The 20,612-nt window shown below is 54.1% G+C and overlaps 1 non-coding gene across 1 annotated transcript; it reads right to left on the bottom strand.

Annotated features, from left to right (window-relative positions):
- Window positions 1-16,216: 16,216 nt before the first annotated feature.
- trnaf-gaa (transfer RNA phenylalanine (anticodon GAA)) lies at window positions 16,217-16,289 on the bottom strand. Its single transcript has one exon. It is a non-coding gene; the product is annotated as a tRNA-Phe (tRNA).
- Window positions 16,290-20,612: the final 4,323 nt, after the last annotated feature.

Raw genomic sequence — 20,612 nt, 5'->3', positions numbered from 1 at the left:
AGAGCGACGCTCCCCCTACCCAACAGAGCGACGCTCCCCCTCCCGAAAGAGCGAAGGTCCCCCTGCCCGACAGAGCGACGCTCCCCCTGCCCGACAGAGCGACGCTCCCCTCTCCCCGACAGAGCGACGCTCCCCTCTCCCCGACAGAGAGACGCTCACCCCTCTCCGACAGAGTGACGCTCCCCCTCCCCTACACAGCGACCCCTCCCCGACAGAGCGACGTTCCCCCTCCCGACAGAGCGACGCTCCCCCTGCCCGACAGAGCGACGCTCCCCCTCCCCGACAGAGCGACGCTCCCCCTCCCCGACAGAGCGACGCTCCCCCAACCCGACAGAGCGACTCTCCCCCTCCCCGACAGAGCGACGCTCCCCCTGCCCGACAGAGCGACGCTCCCCTCTCCCCGACAGAGCGACGCTCCCCTCTCCCCGACAGAGCGACGCTCCCCCCTCTCCGACAGAGTGACGCTCCCCCTGCCCGACACAGCAACGCTCCCCCTCCCCGACAGGGCAACGCTCCCCCTCCCCGACACAGCGACGCTCCCCCTCCCGACACAGCGACTCTCCCCCACCCCGACAGAGCGACGCTCCCCCTCCCCGACAGAGCGACGCTCCCCCTGCCCGACAGAGCGACGCTCCCCTCTCCCCGACAGAGCGACGCTCCCCTCTCCCCGACAGAGCGACGCTCCCCCCTCTCCGACAGAGTGACGCTCCCCCTCCCCTACAGAGCGACCCCTCCCCGACAGAGCGACGATCCCACTCCCAGACAGAGCGACGCTCCCGCTGCCCGACAGAACGACGCTCCCCCTCCCCGACAGAGCGACGCTCCCCCTCCCCGACACAGCGACGCTCCCCCTCCCGACACAGCGACGCTCCCCCACCCCGACAGAGCGACGCTCCCCCTCCCCGACAGAGCGACGCTCCCCCTGCCCGACAGAGCGACGCTCCCCTCTCCCCGACAGAGCGACGCTCCCCTCACCCCGACAGAGCGACGCTCCCCCCCTCTCCGACAGAGTGACGCTCCCCCTCCCCTACAGAGCGACCCCTCCCCGACAGAGCGACGATCCCCCTCCCAAACAGAGCGACGCTCCCGCTGCCCGACAGAACGACGCTCCCCCTCCCCGACAGAGCGACGTTCCCCCTCCCCGACAGAGTGACGCTCCCCCTCCCCGACAGAGCGACGCTCCCCCTCCCGAAAGAGCGAAGCTCCCCCTGCCCGACAGAGCGACGCTCCCCCTGCCCGACAGAGCGACGCTCCCCTCTCCCCGACAGAGCGACGCTCCCCTCTCCCCGACACAGCGACACTCCACGACAGAGCGACGCTCCCCCTCCCGGACACAGCGACGCTCCCCCTCCCCGACAGAGCGACGCTTCCCCTGCCCGACAGAGCGACGCTCCCCCTACCCGACAGAGCGACGCTCCCCCTCCCGAAAGAGCGAAGCTCCCCCTGCCCGACAGAGCGACGCTCCCCCTGCCCGACAGAGCGACGCTCCCCTCTCCCCGACAGAGCGACGCTCCCCTCTCCCCGACACAGCGACGCACCCCCCTCTCCGACAGAGTGACGCTCCCCCTGCCCGACACAGCAACGCTCCCCCTCCCCGACAGGGCAACGCTCCCCCTCCCCGACACAGCGACGCTCCCCCTCCCGACACAGCGACTCTCCCCCACCCCGACAGAGCGACGCTCCCCCTCCCCGACAGAGCGACGCTCCCCCTGCCCGACAGGGCGACGCTCCCCTCTCCCCGACAGAGCGACGCTCCCCTCTCCCCGACAGAGCGACGCTCCCCCCTCTCCGACAGAGTGATGCTCCACCTCCCCTACAGAGCGACCCCTCCCCGACAGAGCGACGATCCCCCTCCCAGACAGAGCGACGCTCCCGCTGCCCGACAGAACGACGCTCCCCCTCCCCGACAGAGCGACGCTCCCCCTCCCCGACAGAGCGACGTTCCCCCTCCCCGACAGAGCGACGCTCCCCCTGCCCGACAGAGCGACGCTCCCCCTGCCCGACAGAGCGACGCTCCCCTCTCCCCGACAGAGCGACGCTCCCCCTCCCCGACAGAGCGACGCTCCCCTCTCCCCGACAGAGCGACGCTCCCCCACCCCGACAGAGCGACGCTCCCCCTCTCCGACAGAGTGACGCTCCCCCTCCCCTACAGAGCGACCCCTCCCCGACAGAGCGACGATCCCCCTCCCAGACAGAGCGACGCTCCCGCTGCCCGACAGAGCGACGGTCCCCCTGCCCGACAGAGCGACGCTCCCCCTCCCCGACAGAGCGACGCTCCCCCTCCCGACAGAGCGACGCTCCCCCTCCCCGACAGAGCGACGCTCCCCCTCTCCGACAGAGTGACGCTCCCCCTCCCCTACAGAGCGACCCCTCCCCGACAGAGCGACGATCCCCCTCCCAGACAGAGCGACGCTCTCCCTGCCCGACAGAGCGACGCTCTCCCTCCCCTACAGAGCGACCCCTCCCCGACAGAGCGACGATCCCCCTCCCAGACAGAGGGACGCTCTCCCTGCCCGACAGAGCGACGCTCCCCCTGCCCGACAGAGCGACGCTCTCCCTGCCCGACAGAGCGACGCTCCCCCTGCCCGACAGAGCGACGCTCCCCCTGCCCGACAGAGCGGCGCTCCCCCCCCCGACAGAGCGGCGCTCCCCCTGCCCGACAGAGCGACGGTCCCCCTGCCTGACAGAGCGACGCTCCCCCTCCCCGACAGAGCGACGCTCCCCCCTCTCCGACAGAGTGACGCTCCCCCTCCCCTACAGAGCGACGATCCCCCTCCCAGACAGAGCGACGCTCCCCCTGCCCGACAGATCGGCGCTCCCCCACCTCGACACAGCGACGCTCCCCCTCCCGACAGAGCGACGCTCCCCCTGCCAGACAGAGCGACGCTCCCCCTGCCCGACAGAGCGACGGTCCCCCTGCCCGACAGAGCGACGCTCCCCCTCCCCGACAGAGCGACGCTCCCCCCTCTCCGACAGAGTGACGCTCCCCCTCCCCTACAGAGCGACCCCTCCCCGACAGAGCGACGATCCCCCTCCCAGACAGAGCGACGCTCCCGCTGCCCGACAGAACGACGCTCCCCCTCCCCGACAGAGCGACGCTCTCCCTGCCCGACAGAGCGACGCTCCCCCTGCCCGACAGAGCGACGCTCCCCCTGCCCGACAGAGCGACGGTCCCCCTCCCCGACAGAGCGACGCTCCCCCTACCCGACAGAGCGACGTTCCCCCTCCCGACAGAGCGACGCTCCCCCTGCCCGACAGAGCGACGCTCCCCCTCCCCGACAGAGCGACGCTCCCCCTGCCCGACAGAGCGACGCACCCCCTGCCCGACAGAGCGACGCTCCCCCACCCCGACAGAGCGACGCTCCCCCACCCCGACAGAGCGACGCTCCCCTCCCCGACAGAGCGACGCTCCCCCACCCCGACAGAGCGACGCTCCCCCTCCCCGACACAGCGACGCTCCCCCTCCCCGACAGAGCGACGCTCCCCCTCCCCGACAGAGCGACGCTCCCCCTCCCCGACAGAGTGACGCTCCCCCTCCACTACAGAGCGACCCCTCCCCGCCAGAGCGACGATCCCCCTCCCAGACAGAGCGACGCTCCCGCTGCCCGACAGAACGACGCTCCCCCTCCCCGACAGAGCGACGCTCCCCCTGCCCGACCGAGCGACGCTCCCACTGCCCGACAGAGCGACGCTCCCCCTCCCCGACAGAGCGACGCTCCCCCTCCCCGACAGAGCGACGCGCCCCCTCCCCGACAGAGCGACGCTCCCCCTGCCCGACAGAGCGAAGCTACCCCTCCCCGACAGAGCGACGTTCCCCCTCCCGACAGAGCGAAGCTACCCCTCCCCGACAGAGCGACGTTCCCCCTCCCGACAGAGCGACGGTCCCCCTCCCCGACAGAGCGACGCTCCCCCTACCCGACAGAGCGACGTTCCCCCTCCCGACAGAGCGACGCTCCCCCTCCCCGACAGAGCGACACTCCCCCTCCCCGACAGAGCGACGCTCCCCCTCCCCGACAGAGCGACGCTCCCCCAACCCGACAGAGCGACTCTCCCCTCTCCCCGACAGAGCGACGCTCCCCCTCCCCGACAGAGCGACGCTCCCCCTGCCCGACAGAGCGACGCTCCCCCAACCCGACAGAGCGACTCTCCCCTCTCCCCGACAGAGTGACGTTCCCCCTCCCCGACAGAGCGACGCTCCCCCTGCCCGACAGAGCGACGCTCCCCCTGCCCGACAGAGCGACTCTCCCCCTCCCCGACAGAGCGACGCTCCCCCTGCCCGACAGAGCGACTCTCCCCCTCCCCGACAGAGCGACGCTCCCCCTGCCCGACAGAGCGACGCTCCCCCTGCCCGACAGAGCGACTCTCCCCCTCCCCGACAGAGCGACGCTCCCCCTGCCCGACAGAGCGACGCTCCCCCTGCCCGACAGAGCGACGCTCCCCCTACCCGACAGAGCGACGTTCCCCCTCCCGACAGAGCGACGCTCCCCCTCCCCGACAGAGCGACACTCCCCCTCCCCGACAGAGCGACGCTCCCCCTCCCCGACACAGCGACGCTCCCCCACCCCGACACAGCGACGCTCCCCCTCCCCGACACAGCGACGCTCCCCCACCCCGACACAGCGACGCTCCCCCACCCCGACACAGCGACGCTCCCCCTCCCCGACAGAGCGACGTTCCCCCTCCCCGACAGAGTGACGCTCCCCCTCCCCGACAGAGCGACGCTCCCCCTCCCCGACAGAGCGACGCTCCCCCTCCCCGACACAGCGACGTTCCCCCTCCCCCACAGAGCGACGCTCCCCCAACCCGACAGAGCGACTCTCCCCCTCCCGACAGAGCGACGCTCCCCCTGCCCGACAGAGCGACGCTCCCCCTGCCCGACAGAACGACGCTCCCCCTCCACGACAGAGCGACGTTCCCCCTACCCGACAGAGTGACGCTCCCCCTGCCCGACAGAGCGACGCTCCCCCTGCCCGACAGAACGACGCTCCCCCTCCCCGACAGAGCGACGTTCCCCCTCCCCGACAGAGCGACGCTCCCCCTCCCCGACAGAGCGACACTCCACGACACAGCGACGCTCCCCCTCCCCGACAGAGCGACGCTCCCCCTACCCGACAGAGCGACGCTCTCCCTGCCCGACAGAGCGACGCTCCCCCTGCCCGACATAGCGACTCTCCCCCTGCCCGACATAGCGACGCTCCCCCTCACCGACAGAGCGACGTTCCCCCTCCCCGACAGAGCGACGCGCCCCCTCCCCGACAGAGCGACGCTCCCCCTCTCCGACAGAGCGACGCTCCCCCTGCCCGACAGAGCGACGCTCCCCCCTGCCCGACAGAGTGACGCTCTCCCTCCCCTACAGAGCGACCCCTCCCCGACAGAGCGACGATCCCCCTCCCAGACAGAGCGACGCTCCCCCTGCCCGACAGAGCAGCGCTCCCCCTGCCCGACAGAGCGACCCCTCCCCGACTCTCCCCCTCCCCGACTCTCCCCCTCCCCGACAGAGCGACGCTCCCCCTCCCAGACAGAGCGACGCTCCCCCTGCCCGACAGAGCGACCCCTCCCCGACTCTCCCCCTCCCCGACTCTCCCACTGCCCGACAGAGCGACGCTCCCCCTCCCAACACAGCGACACTCCCTCCCCCTCCCCGACACAAAGACGCTGCCCCTCCCCGACAGAGCAACGCACCGCCTCCCCGGGGCAACCCCGGGGCAGATCCAGTGACCCCAGGGCAGATCCAGTGGACCCCGGGGCAGATCCAGTGGACCCCGGGGCAGATCCAGTGGCCCCGGGGCAGATCCAGTGACCCCAGGGCAGATCCAGTGGACCCCGGGGCAGATCCAGTGGACCCCGGGGCAGATCCAGTGGCCCCGGGGCAGATCCAGTGACCCCAGGGCAGATCCAGTGGACCCCGGGGCAGATCCAGTGGCCCCGGGGCAGATGCAGTGACCCCAGGGCAGATGCAGTGGCCCCGGGGCAGATCCAGTGGCCCCGGGGCAGATGCAGTGACCCCAGGGCAGATCCAGTGGACCCCGGGGCAGATCCAGTGGCCCCGGGGCAGATCCAGTGGACCCCGGGGCAGATCCAGTGGCCCCGGGGCAGATGCAGTGACCCCAGGGCAGATGCAGTGGCCCCGGGGCAGATCCAGTGGACCCCGGGGCAGATCCAGTGGACCCCGGGGCAGATCCAGTGGACCCCAGGTGAGATACAGTGGACCCCAGGGCAGATACAGTGGACCCCAGGTGAGATACAGTGGACCCCAGGGCAGATCCAGTGGACCCCAGGGCAGATACAGTGGACCCCGGGGCAGATCCAGTGGACCCCAGGTGAGATACAGTGGACCCCAGGGCAGATACAGTGGACCCCAGGTGAGATACAGTGGACCCCAGGGCAGATCCAGTGGACCCCAGGTGAGATACAGTGGACCCCAGGGCAGATCCAGTGGACCCCAGGGCAGATACAGTGGACCCCGGGGCAGATCCAGTGGACCCCAGGTGAGATACAGTGGACCCCAGGGCAGATGCAGTGGACCCCAGGGCAGATGCAGTGGACCCCAGGGCAGATCCAGTGGACACCAGGGCAGATCCAGTGGCCCCGGGGCAGATCCAGTGGCCCCGGGGCAGATCCAGTGGCTCTGGGCCCAGCGCCCCGGCCTCTCTCCGCGGCCTCACCTGGCTCGGCGCCTCCCAGGCCCGGCCCGCCGGCCGCCGGCTCGCTCCGCTCGGGTCTCCCGCTCCGCCCGCCGGATTCTCCGGTTCTCCCGCCGCCGCCACAACACCGCCTGAATGTGGGGAGGGTCCTCCCCCGCCGCCGGCCTGGTACAGTCCGGCCTCCCGCTCACTCCCGTCCGCAGGCCGACCCGACCATTCCAGAGCGGGGGGGCGGGTCAGCGGGGCCGCCAAACACCGCCAGGCGCCTGCGCGGGGTCACAGCGTAACGCGCCTGCGCAGAGACACCGCGGCATGCCGGGGGTCCGGAGTCTGGCGCACAACGCGCCTGCGCGGCCCTATGCACCCTGGGGGCTGTAGTTCACTGTTCTACAGGGTGGACCAAGAACAATACAGCACAGGAACAGGCCCTTCGGCCCTCCTAGCCTGGACCTGATACTAACCTTGGCCAAAACCCTCAGCACTTCCTTGTGCCGTATCCCTCTATACCCGCCCTATCCATGTGTTTGTCAAGATGCCTTTTGAACGCCGTTAATGTATCTGCTCCACAAGCTCCCCTGGCAACGCGTTCCAGGCACTCACCACCCTCTGCGTAAAAATCCTGCCTCGCACGTCTCCTCTAAACCTTGCCCCTCTCACCTTAAACCTATGCCCCCTAGTAATTGACCCCTCTACCCTGGGGAAAAGCCTCTGACTATCCACTCTGTCTATGCCCCTCATAATTTTGTATACCTCTATCAGGTCGCCCCTCAACCTCCTTCGTTCCAGTGAGAACAAACCGAGATTATTCAACCGCTCCTCATAGCTAATGCCCTCCATACCAGGCAACATTCTGGTAAATCTCTTCTGCACCCTCTCTAAAGTCTCCACATCCTTCTGGTAGTGTGGCGACCAGAATTGAACACTATACTCCAAGTGTGGCCTAACTAAGGTTCTGTACAGCTCCAACATGACTTGCCAATTCTTATATTCAATGCCCCGGCTAATTAAGGCAAGCATGCCGTATGCCTTCTTGACTACCTTCTCCACCTGTGTTGCCCCTTTCAATAACCTGTGGACCTGTACTCCTAGATCTCTTTGACTATCAGGTCACCCCTCAACCTCCGTCTTTCTAATGAAATCAGACCAAGTCTATTCAGTCTCTCCACATAGCTAACACCCTCCAGACTAGGCAACATCCTGGTAAACCTCCTCTGCACCCTCTCCAAAGCCTCCACATCCTTCTGGTAGTGTGGCGACCAGAATTGTGCGCAGTATTCCAAGTGCAGCCTTACCAAGGTTCGAGACAACCACAGAATGACTTGTCAGTTTTTATACTCAGTGCCCCATCCAATGAAGGCAAGCATTCCGTATGCTTTCGCGACTACCTTGTCCACTTGTGTTACCAGTTTCAAAGATCTGTGGACCTGCACGTCCAGATCTCTCTGACTTTCTATATTCCCAAGAGTTTGCCCATTTACGGTATATTTCCCCTCTATGTTAGACCTACCAAAATGCATTACCTCACATTTGTCCGGATTAAACTCCATTTGCCATTTCTCTGCCCAAGTCTCCAACCTATCTGTGTCCTGCTGTGTCCTCTGACAATCCTCAACACCAGCTGCCACTCCACCAAGCTTGGTGTCATCCGCGAATCTATTAATCAGCTACATTTTCCTCCAAATCCTTTATGTATACTACAAACAACAGAGGCTCTCTCTTATGTTTTATATATTGAAAAAAACTCTTCCTATCTTCTTTTATATTACCAGCTAGCTTGCACTCATATTTCATCTTCTCCTCCCTTATTGCTTTTTTACTTGTCCTCTGCTCGCTTTTAAAGGATTCCCAATCCTCTGCCTTCCCACTAATCCTCGCCACTTTGTATGATTCATAGCTAGCGCCTTCCATACCAGGCAACATCCTGGTGAACCTCCTCTGCACCTTCTCTAAAGCATCCACATCCTTTTGGTAATGTGGCGACCAGAACTGTACGCAGTATTCCAAATGTCGCCGAACCAAAGTCTTATACAACTGTAACATGACCTGCCAACTCTTGTACTCAATACCCCTTCCAATGAAGGAAAGCATGCCGTATGCCTTCTTGACCACTCTATCGACCTGCACAGCCACCTTCAGGATACAATGGACCTGAACACCCAGATCTATCAGTACATCAATTTTCCCCAGGGCTTTCTCATTTACCATATAGTCCGCTCTTGAATTGGATCTTGCAAAATGCATCACCTCGCATTTGCCCGGATTGAACTCCATCTGCCATTTCTCCGCCCAACTCTCCAATCTAGCTATATTCTGCTGTATTCTCTGACAGTCCCCTTCACTATCTGCTACTCCACCAATCTTAGTGTCATCTGCAAACTTGCTCATCAGACACCTTTACCTTCCTCCAGATCATTTATGTATATCACAAACAACAGTGGTCCCAGCACGGATCCCTGTGGAACACCACTAGTCACCTTTCTCCATTTTGAGAAACTCCCTTCCAAGACTACTCTCTGTCTCCTATTGCCCAGCCAGTTCTTTCTCCATCTAGCTAGTACACCCTGGACCCCATGAGACTTCACTTTCTCCATCAGCCTACCGTGGGGAACCTTATCAAACGCCTTACTGAAGTCCATGTATATGACATCTACAGCCCTTCCCTCATCAATCAACTGTGTCACTTCCTCAAAGAATTCTACTAAGTTGGTAAGACATGACCTTCCCTGCACAAAACCATGTTGCCTATCACTGATAAGCCCATTTTCTTCCAAATGGGAATAGATCCTATCCCTCAGTATCTTCCCCAGCAGCTTCCCTACCACTGACGTCAGGCTCACCGGTCTATCATTACCTGGATTATCCCTGCTACCCTTCTTAAACAAGGGGACAACATTAGTAATTCTCCAGTCCTCCGGTACCTCACCCGTGTTCAAGGATACTGCAAAGATATCTGTTAAGGCCCCAGCTATATCCTCTCTCACTTCCCTCAGTAACCTGGGATAGATCCCATCCGGACCTGGGGACTTGACCACCTTAATGCCTTTTAGAATACCCAACACATCCTCCCTCCTTATGCTGACTTGACCTAGAGTAATCAAACATCTATCCCTAACCTCAACATCCGTCATGTCCCTCTCCTCGGTGAATACCGATGCAAAGTACTCGTTGAGAATCTCACCCAGTTTCTCTGACTCCACGCATAACTTTCCTCCTTTGTCCTTGAGTGGGCCAACCCTTTCTCTAGTTACCCTCTTGCTCCTTATATATGAATAAAAGGCTTTGGGATTTTCCTTAACCCTGTTTGCTAAAGATATTTCATGACCCCTTTTAGCCCTCTTGCTTCCTTGTTTCAGATTGGTCCTACATTCCAGATATTCTTCCAAAGCTTTGTCTGTCTTCAGTCGCCTAGACCTTATGTATGCTTCCTTTTTCCTCTTAGCTAGTCTCACAATGTCACCTGTCATCCATGGTTCCCTAATCTTGCCATTTCTATCCCTCATTGTCACAGGGACATGTCCGTCCTGCACTCTAATCAACCTCTCTTTAAAAGCCTCCCACATATCAAATGTGGATTTACCTTCAAACAGCTGCTCCCAATCCACATTCCCCAGCTCCTGCTGAATTTTGGTATAGTTGGCCTTCCCCCAGTTGAGCACTCTTCCTTCAGGACCACTCTCGGCTTTGTCCATGAACATAGAACGATACAGCGCAGTACAGGCCCTGCGGCCCACAATGTTGCACCGAAACAAAAGCCATCTAACCTACACTATGCCATTATCATCCATATGTTTATCCAATAAACTTTTAAATGCCCTCAATGTTGGCGAGTTCACTACTGTAGCAGGTAGGGCATTCCACGGCCTCACCACTCTTTGCGTAACGAACCTACCCCTGACCTCTGTCCTATATCTATTACCCCTCAGTTTAAAGCTATGTCCCCTCGTGCTAGCCATTTCCATCCGCGGGAGAAGGCTCTCATTGTCCACCCTATCTAACCCCCTGATCATTTTGTATGCCTCTATTAAGTCTCCTCTTAACCTTCTTCTCTCTAACGAAAACAACCTCAAGTCCATCAGCCTTTCCTCATAAGATTTTCCCTCCATACCAGGCAACATCCTGGTAAATCTCCTTTGCACCTGCTCCAAAGCTTCCACATCCTTCCTATAATGCGGTGACCAGAACTGTACGCAATACTCCAAATGCGGCCGTACCAGAGTTTTGTACAGCTGCAACATGACCTCATGACTCCGGAACTCAATCCCTCTACCAATAAAGGCCAACACTCCATAGGCCTTCTTCACAACCCTATCAACCTGGGTGGCAACTTTCAGGGATCTATGTACATGGACACCTAGATCCCTCTGCTCATCCACACTTCCAAGAACTTTACCATTAGCCAAATATTCCGCATTCCTGTTATTCCTTCCAAAGTGAATCACCTCACACTTCTCTACATTAAACTCCATTTGCCACCTCTCAGCCCAGCTCTGCAGCTTATCTATGTCCCTCTGTAACCTGCTACATACTTCCGCACTGTCAACAACATCACCGACTTTAGTGTTGTCTGCAAATTTACTCACCCACCCTTCTGCGCCCTCCTCTAGGTCATTGATAAAAATGACAAACAACAACGGCCCCAGAACAGATCCTTGTGGTACGCCACTTGTAACTGAACTCCATTCTGAACATTTCCCATCAACCACCACCCTCTGTCTTCTTTCAGCTAACCAATGAGTATTCTCAAACTTACGGAATTGTGATCACTATTCCCAAAGTAATCCCCGACTGAAACTTCAACCACCTGGCCGGGCCCATTCCCCAACACCAGGTCCAGTATGGCCCCTTCCCGAGTTGGACTATTTACATACTGCTCGACAAAACCCTCCAGGATGCTCCTTCCAAATTCTGCTCCATCTAGACATCTGACATGAAGTGTATCCCAGTCAATGTTGGGAAAATTAAATCTCCTATCACCACCACCCTGTTTCTCCTCCATCTTTCCATAATCTATTTACATATTTGTACCTCTATCTCACGCTCGCTGTTGGGAGGTCTGTAGTACAGCCCCAACATTGTTACCGCACCCTTCCTATTTCTGAGCTCTGCCCATATCGCCTCACTGCTCGAGTCCTCCTTAGTGCCCTCCTTCAGCACAGCTGTGATATCCTCTCTGACCAGTAATGCATCTCCTCCACCCCTTTTGCCTCCCTCTCTATCCCGCCTGAAGCATCGATATCCTGGGATATTTAGTTACCAATCATGCCCTTCCCTCAACCAAGTCTCAGTAACAGCAATGACATCATACTCCCAGGTACTAATCCAAGCCCTAAGTTCATCTGCCTTACCTACTACACTTCTTGCATTAAAACAAATGCACCTCCGACCACCAGTCCCTTTGCGTTCATCATCTGCTCCCTGCCTCTTCCCCTTAGTCACGTTGACTTCATGATCTAGTTCCTTACAGGCTTTAGTTACTACCTCCTTACTGTCCACTAACCTCCTCATTTGGTTCCCATCCCCCTGCCACATTAGTTTAAACCCTCCCCAACAGCGTTAGCAAAAGCACCCCCAAGGACATTGGTTCCAGTCCGGCCCAAGTGTAGACCGTCCAATTTGTAGTAGTCACACCTCCCCAGAACCGGTCCCAATGTCCCAAAAATCTGAACCCCTCCCTCCTGCACCATGTCTCAAGCCACGCATTCATCCTGCCTATTCTTTCATTTCTACTCTGACGATCACGGGGCACTGGTAGCAATCCTGAGATTACTACCTCTGAGGTCCGACTTTTTAACTTGGCTCCTAACTCCCTAAATTCTGCTCGTCGCACCTCATCCCGTTTTTTACCTATATCATTGGTGCCTATATGCACCATGACAACTGGCTGTTCACCCTCCCCTTCAGAATGTTCTGCAGCCGATCTGAGACATCTCTGACCCGTGCACCTGGGAGGCAACATACCATTCGGAAGTCTCGTTTTCGACCACAGAACCGCCTATCTACTCCCCTTACAATTGAATCCCCTATGACTATAGCCCTTCCACTCTTTTTCCCGCCCTTCTGTACAGCAGAGCCAGCCACAGTGCCATGAGCCTGGCTACTGCTGCCTTCCCCTGGTGAGTCAGCTCCCCCAACAGTATCCAAAACGGTATAGCTGTCTTGGAGGGAGATGACCGCAGGGGACACCTGCACTGCCTTCCTGCTTTCTCTCTGCCTTTTGGTCACCCATTCCCTTTCTCCCTCAGCAATCCCAATCTGTGGTGTGACCAATTCGCTAAACGTGCTATCCACGACCTCCTCAGTATCGCGGATGCTCCAAAGTGAGTCCATCCGCAGCTCCAGAGCTGTCATGCGGTCTAACAAGAGCTGCAGCTGGACACACTTCCCACACGTGAAGGAGCCAGGGATGCCAGCCACGTCCCTGAGCTCCCACATTGAGCAAGAGGAGCATAACACGGGTCTGAGATCTCCTGCCATTTTTAATCTTAAGCTTAACTTAGTCCAACTATAATATCAAATAATAGATAAATGAAAACATTTTTTTTTTACCAATCACATGATAAAAAAAATAGAAATAGAAAAACCTAACCTTATCAACACACCTCAGAGAAAAGAAAAACTACTTACCAGTCACCAGCCAATCACTTACCTGCTGGCTGTGACATCACGGTTCAACTTCTTTCTACTTCTACCTCCCCTCGAGTCTCCCTCTTGGTATTTACTCGGCTGGGATCCCTGCGGTGATTGTTTTTTTTGGTTATGGAGGCAGTAGGGAGGGAAACACAGAAGAAGTGTTTGGGGTTTAACTGTCACTTGACAACAGCTCCTCCACAAACCACCTTCTGGATACAGTGACCGCAATACACTGATGTAAATATTCCGCGCAACAGCCAATCAGCAGCTCTGCTCTGCTGCTCGCTGCTGGAAAGCACTGTTGATGACTCCTTCCATCACTTTGCTGATGATGTAGAGTAGACTGATGGGGTGGTAATTGGCTGGGTTGGATTTGTCCTGTTTCTTATGTAAAGAGCACACCTGGGCAATTTTCCACATTGCTGGGTAGATGTCAGCGTTGTAGCTGTACTGGAACAGCATGGCTAGGGGTGCGGCAAGTTCTGGAGCACAAATCTTCAGATTGGGATAAAGGAATTCCATTTGTACTGTTTGCAATTAGGGATGCACCTAATGAGTCAACCAAATTTAGTCCTTTTGAACTAATGTTTGGTAATGAGGGAAGAGGACCACTTCAATTGATTAAGGAAAAATTGGTGGCTGAGAAATTGGAAATTACATTATTGGATTATGTGTCAAATTTTAGGGAACGATTAAATAGGGCAGGTGAATTGGCTAGACAACATTTGAAAGTTACACAAAATGTGATGAAACGACAGAAATCCAAAGTTCGTAGTTTTGCCAGTTGAGATACAGTTTTAGTGTTGTTACCACTGGTAGGTGAGCCTTTTAAAGCTAGGTTTTGTGGACCGTATCAGATTGAAAGGAAATTAAGTGAGGTGAATTATGTGGGAAAAACACCAGGCAGAAGGAAGACTCACCGAGTGTGTCATGTGAATATGCTTAAAAAGTACTTTGAAAGGGAAGGAGAGGAATAGGAGGAGGTTGTAATGATTCCAACTCAAAGTGACGAACCAAATCCAGATGACTGTGAATTTGACATACCTCAAATTAAATTGGAAAACGAGAATGTTCTTAAAAATTGGGATAAATCGTTGAGTTATCTTCCAGAGGAAAAATGAACTGACCTGAAAGAGTTATTGATATCACATGGGCAGGTTTGTGGAGATAAACTGGGAAGTTCTAAAATGGCTTTACATGATGTAGATGTGGGAAATGCTGTTCCAATTAAACAACATCCATACAGACTTAACCCTTTAAAATTGGCACAGGTTAACAGAGAGATTGAGAGTATGCTTAAAAATGGCATAATTGAAGTGGGTTTCAGCCATTGGAGCTCAACCATAGTGATGGTATCAAAACCAGACGGTACCCAACGGTTGGACTATAGAAAGGTTAATGCAGTTACAAGAACGGACTCTTATCTTATCCCACGTTTAGAGGATTGCATTGAGAAAGTGGGACAATCAGTTTTTATTTCTAAACTGGATTTACTTAAAGGTTACTGTCAGGTACCTTTATCCGAAAGGGCGAAGGAGATTTCAGCTTTTGTGACTCCAGATGGTAAATACCAATTCAAAATTATGCCATTTGGCATGAAAAACGCCCCAGCCACATTTCAACGGTTAACAAACAAAGTCACTTCAGGATTACCCAATTGCGCGGTATATATCGACGATCTGGTAGTTTTCAGCCAGACATGGACAGAACATTAAAAAAGAGGGGTTTGGTGATAAACCTAGCCAAAAGTGAATTTGGAAAAGCCCGAATCATTTTCCTTGAGGAGCCTCCGATACCCTCGAGACGAAGGGAAATAATGCGATTTCTTGGCATGAGTGGATTTGATCGAACATTTGTGCAAACATATTGTAGCGTGATTGCTCCACTGATGGACTTGCGTAAGAAACGTGAAAAATTTCAATGGACAGCGGACTTTCAACAGGCATTTGACTGCCTGAAAGCTGCGATAACCAATGCTCCTGTGTTGGAGAATTACAAGGGACTCTGTGTTCAGATTGAACTAAAGTATCTGACTTTAAAGAGAAATGCTGAGGCATAGAGAAATTGACAGATCGTGCAGAGACCTTCTTGTTCAAAGAGACTGTTAATTGAGAAAGATTTCAGTTGGAGGAAGAAGAACTAAAAGAAAATAGACTATATTATTATACCTGTTTGCGTGTTGTTTTTTTTAAAACAAAAAGTATATTTACTGTGTGCATTTCTGAAAGGATAGTGCAAAGGTGAAAAATGAAACCATCTTGAAGTTCATGGTTTATTTTTTTTCTTGGGGGAGGTGTCATGTGAGAGTATCTTTAAAAAAATGGGTGTTTAAAAAATGTACCTTTAAGAAATGGAGCTGCTCATGTTACTGGAATGATGTCAGAGTGTGGGTGGAGCTGAGCTCTACTTCTGCTTTTTGCTTTCATTTTGAGAAAAAGCTTGGGTGTGTCTGTGTATTTTCAGTGAGCTGCAGCTGAAGTCTGCCATCCAAAGACTATCTATGGATCATTTGGTGAACCCAGAATTGTAAAAGGTCTCAAAATTGAAAGTAAACCTAATGTGCTCCTGTTTGAAGGTTTTTTAAGTCTTTTGGATGTTAAAAGGACAGCTTACTTCGTATTATATTTGATTTACTAGTTGCTAAGATGTTCACTGTTTGTTTTAGAAAGGTAAACCTGAGTTCATAGAATTAACATTGTTTTGCTTTAAAAAATCCTTTTCCATTTCTGCTGTACCACACCTGTATGAAATGAAATGAATGAAAGCTTATTGTCACAAGTAGGCTTCAAATGAAGTTACCGTGAAAAGCCCCTAGTCGCCACATTCTGGCGCCTGTTCGGAGAGGCTGGTACGGGAATTGAACCGTGCTGCTGGCCTGCCCTGGTCTGCTTTCAAAGCCAGCGATTTAGCCCTGTGCTAAACCAGCCCCGAAGGAAATGCAATGCCGAAACCCGGAATTGAACCAGGGACCTTCAGATCTTCAGTCTAACACTCTCCCAACTGAGCTATTTCGGCTGGTTATTGCTTATTGTCACAAGTAGGCTTTAATGAAGTTACTGTGAAAAGCCCCTAGTCGCCACTTTCCGGCGCCTGTTCGGGGAGGCTGGTACGGGAATTGAACCGTGCTGCTGGTCTGCCTTAAAAGCCAGCGATTTAGCCCAGTGTGCTAAACCAGCCCCTGTAAACAGTAGAGTGGGCCGTGTGCTCCCCATACCACAATCTATGAATGGTTGTGGGTCAGGTGAACTCCATAATACACTTTGGGGTTCTCTAAACCCTGACCCATAACAATAGACTATTTTCTAAATGGAGAAATGCTCAGGAAATCAGAAGCACAAAGGGACTTGGGAGTCCTTGTTCACGATTCTCTTAAGGTTAATGTGCAGGTTCAGTCGGCAGGTAGGAAGGCAAATGCAATGTTAGCATTCATGTCAAGAGGGCTAAAGAGCAGGATGTACTTCTGAGGCTGTATAAGGCTCTGGTCAGACCCCATTTGGAGTATTGGGAGCAGTTTTGGGCCCTGTATCTAAGGAAGGATGTGCTGACCTTGGAAAGGGCCCAGAGGAGGTCCACAAGAATGTTCTCTGGAATGAAGAGCTTGTCGTATGAGGAACGGTTGAGGACTCTGGGTCTGTGCTTGTTGGAGTTTAGAAGGATGAGGGGGGATCTTATTGAAACTTACAGGATACTGCGAGGCCTGGATAGAGTGGATGTGGAGAGAATGTTTCCACTCTCCAATTGTCACATCTCCCAATAAATTACTCTCTGTCTCTTCATTCTTTAACTTTACACCTCAACATCCTAACAGAATCATTTCACTGAAATGTGCAGAGTTTATCTGATATGAAACGAGTGATGTGATCAGTGACCCAGATTTATTTGTGAGGAAGAATCTAACACGAGACCAAATGTGTAAATGCATCACCCTCTTTATTTCACAGTGAGAATCCATTCCCAGCAGTTTGAAAAACAAAAGACAAACAAAGACTAGAAGACGATGGATTATTTACTGCACCAGACAAACCTGTGAATGGGTCACCTGTTAACGGGAGTCAGATCTGAATCGATCATTTTCTCAGTCACAGATTCAGTCTGTCGATATTCCCAAAGTCAGCTCCCAGTGTGGGTTTGAGGAGATCTGAATGGAAACTTTATTCCATCTTCAGTCTCTGGATTCTAATTCTAGATTGGGATTCTTTCTCCGGTTTAAGGACCAGTTTTAAGCTGCTTCACACCTGGGTCACAAAACTCCCACTTTCACTTTCCTGACCTGGGCCCATCTGTTTCCTGAACTTGGACTGATCTGAGTCAGACCAAACCGGGTTGAGAAACAACCTTTTTAATCATCCCCACTACAATGTCCAGTGTTTGATTCTCAGGACTGGCAGGAAAAGGGAATATTTTACTGCCCACACAGGGTGTTGTCTCCATTAGCAGGTTTCTCCAGTGAGTGACGTGTTCTTCCTACAGTGTCCAGTGTCTATTCCACACAGTCTGTTATATGTTCCATTCCCATTATATTTCAGTGCACAGGACACAGAACTATTCAAACATTGAAGCAAAATCTTCCAGATGATGTGATGAAAATCTCATTATTTTACAAATGGTGAACACACTGTCTCTTTACAGTTTAAACATTCCCTTGTAAATAAATAATTTCATCTGGAACTAACTCCGAGTGAGAGAGCCCAGGAACAGTCCCACATCTGATCACTCCATGATTTCACATTTAACAGCTTCAATACTCTGTGCTCTGTCACAAATCCCAACTCTTTTCACATCAACTTGAAACATTCTGGTCAGTATGATGGATAAATATGAATATATTCCATGGCTGTGTGAAGATGGAAAATTCTGGAACTATATCTGTCACTTGGACCATCTCAGTCTCAGTCTCACAATTCATTGAAAGCAAGATTACAGAAAAAGCAAATTAGTGCAGTGATTAATCCCCGTTCCCCAATAGAGGGCCCACCACCCGGTACAATTGAGTTTTGCCCTGTATCTGTGCAGTGTGGAGACGTGTTCAGCAATGAATTTCAGACGTTGAAGGGAGACCTAATTATAAATAATATTAACGGGAAATAGAGCAGGCGGGACTCAGAGACAGTCAAATATATCAGGGCTGGAGTCACATGTACGGTTAACGTGTGGGTGGACGATCACGTGTTTGCTCCACATTTGGTTGGTTAAGTGAGTGGTTAAGAACATGGCAGGTAGAATATGATGTGGTGATGTTTGGGTTCCTTAGTTAAGGGTGGATGAACCGAGTTTAGTGGGAGTGCATTCCCTGTTTATTACACAGATTACACACTCGAGGGACAGTGTGGGAAGGTGGAGTTAAGGTCGAAGATCAGCCATGATCTTCCTGAATGGTGGAGTGGACTTGAAGAGTCTCTGTTTTTATTTAATTTTCACAACAGACATTGCATTCCCTCAAAAGGTCCTTCTTGAGGTAAGGAGATTAAAACAATGCTCAGTATTCCAGATTAAACCCAATGGAAAGTTAAACAGTTTTAAAATAGAGTTAAGCACATCTCACTGTTTGATGCCATGAAAGATACAGAACCTTCCAGAAGACCTTCATTCTCCTGTCTTCAGAAAACCTATTGCCATTAACCCTTGTGTGGTAAAATAAGCGATGTCAAAAAATGTGCTATTGAAGGGCTGGTTGTCTTGTTCCAAATCCTTCAGGAATTGAATCACAAGTTCTTCAGTTTGTTGTTCATCAACTTTCTTGTTAAAACCCCTGCAACAGAATTAAGAACAGAGGATTTAATTTTTATACCTCTGACAAATCCTGTTTGGAAAGTCGGTTGCCAGGACAACAGGGACAGGAGTTGACCATTCAACCCATTGAGTCGCCTGCACCAGTCAGTTAGTCCACAGCTGGGGTAAGACCATCGAGAAGCTGGCCAAATGGGCAGACAAGTGGCAGATAGAGTTTAACACAGAGAAATGTGAGGTGATGCATTTTACAGAGAGGGTGGAGAGAGTCTATCCAGACTTAATGGCTCAGTTCTAAAGAGAGTGCAGTAGCAGAGGGACCTCGGGGTGCCCGCCCAGGATAGATTCTCTGCCATTCCGGCGGGACAAACGCCAGTGTGAGAAACATTCTTCACAATGTAGTGTGCCAAAGTCAGGATGCGTGGCGCTGCCCACAGAGTTGAGGATGGAGAGCGCCCACAACCCTGGACCCTGGAGCACCACAGCAGTGGGTTGGGGGAGATTGGACCCTTGGGTCTTCCGGAAGTCTGCAGAAGGATTTGGATAGGTTAGGTGAATGGGCTAGGGTCTGGCAGATGGAATTCAACGTTGCCAAGTGTGAGGCTATCCATTTTGGGAGGAATAACAGCAGAATGGATTATTATTTAAACGGTAAGATGTTAAAACATGCTGCTGTGCAGAGGGACCTGGGTGTGCTGGTGCACGAGTCGCAAAAAGTTGGTGTGCAGGTGCAACAGGTGATTAAGAAGGCTAATCGAGTTTTGTCTTTCGTTGCTAGAGGGATGGAGTTCAAGACTAGTGAGGTTATGCTGCAATTGTATAGGGTGTTGGTGAGGCCGCATCTGGAGTATTGTGTTCAGTTTTAGTCTCCTTACCTGAGAAAGGACATATTGGCAGTGGAGGGAGTGCAGAGGAGATTCACTAGGTTGATCCCAGAGTTGAGGGGATTAGATTATGACGAGAGGTTGAGTAGACTGGGACTGTACTCATTGGAGTTTAGAAGGATGCGGGGGGGATCTTATTGAGACATATAAAATTATGAAGGGAATAGATAGGATAGATGTGGGCAGGTTGTTTCCACTGGTCGGGGAAAGCAGAACTAGGGGGCTTGGCCTCAAAATAAGGGGAGGTAGATTTTGGACTGAGTTTAGGAGGAACTTCTTCACCCAAAGGGTTGTGAATCTATGGAATTCCTTGCCCAGTGAAGTAGTTGAGGCTCCTTCTTTAAACATTTTTAAGAAAAAGATAGATGCCTTTCGAAAGAATAAAGGGATTAAGGGTTATGGTGTACGGGCCGGAGAGTGGAGCTGAGTCCACAAAGATCAGCCATGATCTCACTGAATGGTGGAGCAGGCTCGAGGGGCCAGATGGTCTACTCCTGTTCCTAGTTTTTATCTTATGTCATCTTATGTAATATGTGTTCTGGAGGGGGTCCTTCTGCTGGCCTGTTTCTGGGTGACCAATGTTGCTGGAAATCGATCTGCATTTTCAGGAGGTCCACCTTCTTTTGTCAACATGGCTCAGTGTTGTTGGACATCTTTTCAATATGACACCCGGGCAGGAGGGCGGACTATACACCATCCAGGCCTGACCCACTGCTGAAAACAGCGG

The sequence above is a fragment of the Scyliorhinus torazame genome, chromosome 4, assembly GCF_047496885.1.
Source record: "Scyliorhinus torazame isolate Kashiwa2021f chromosome 4, sScyTor2.1, whole genome shotgun sequence".
In the NCBI taxonomy this organism is placed as follows: Eukaryota; Metazoa; Chordata; class Chondrichthyes; order Carcharhiniformes; family Scyliorhinidae; genus Scyliorhinus; species Scyliorhinus torazame.
The sequence above is the reverse complement of the archived record's forward strand: the minus strand, read 5'-3'. Positions and strand labels throughout refer to the sequence as shown.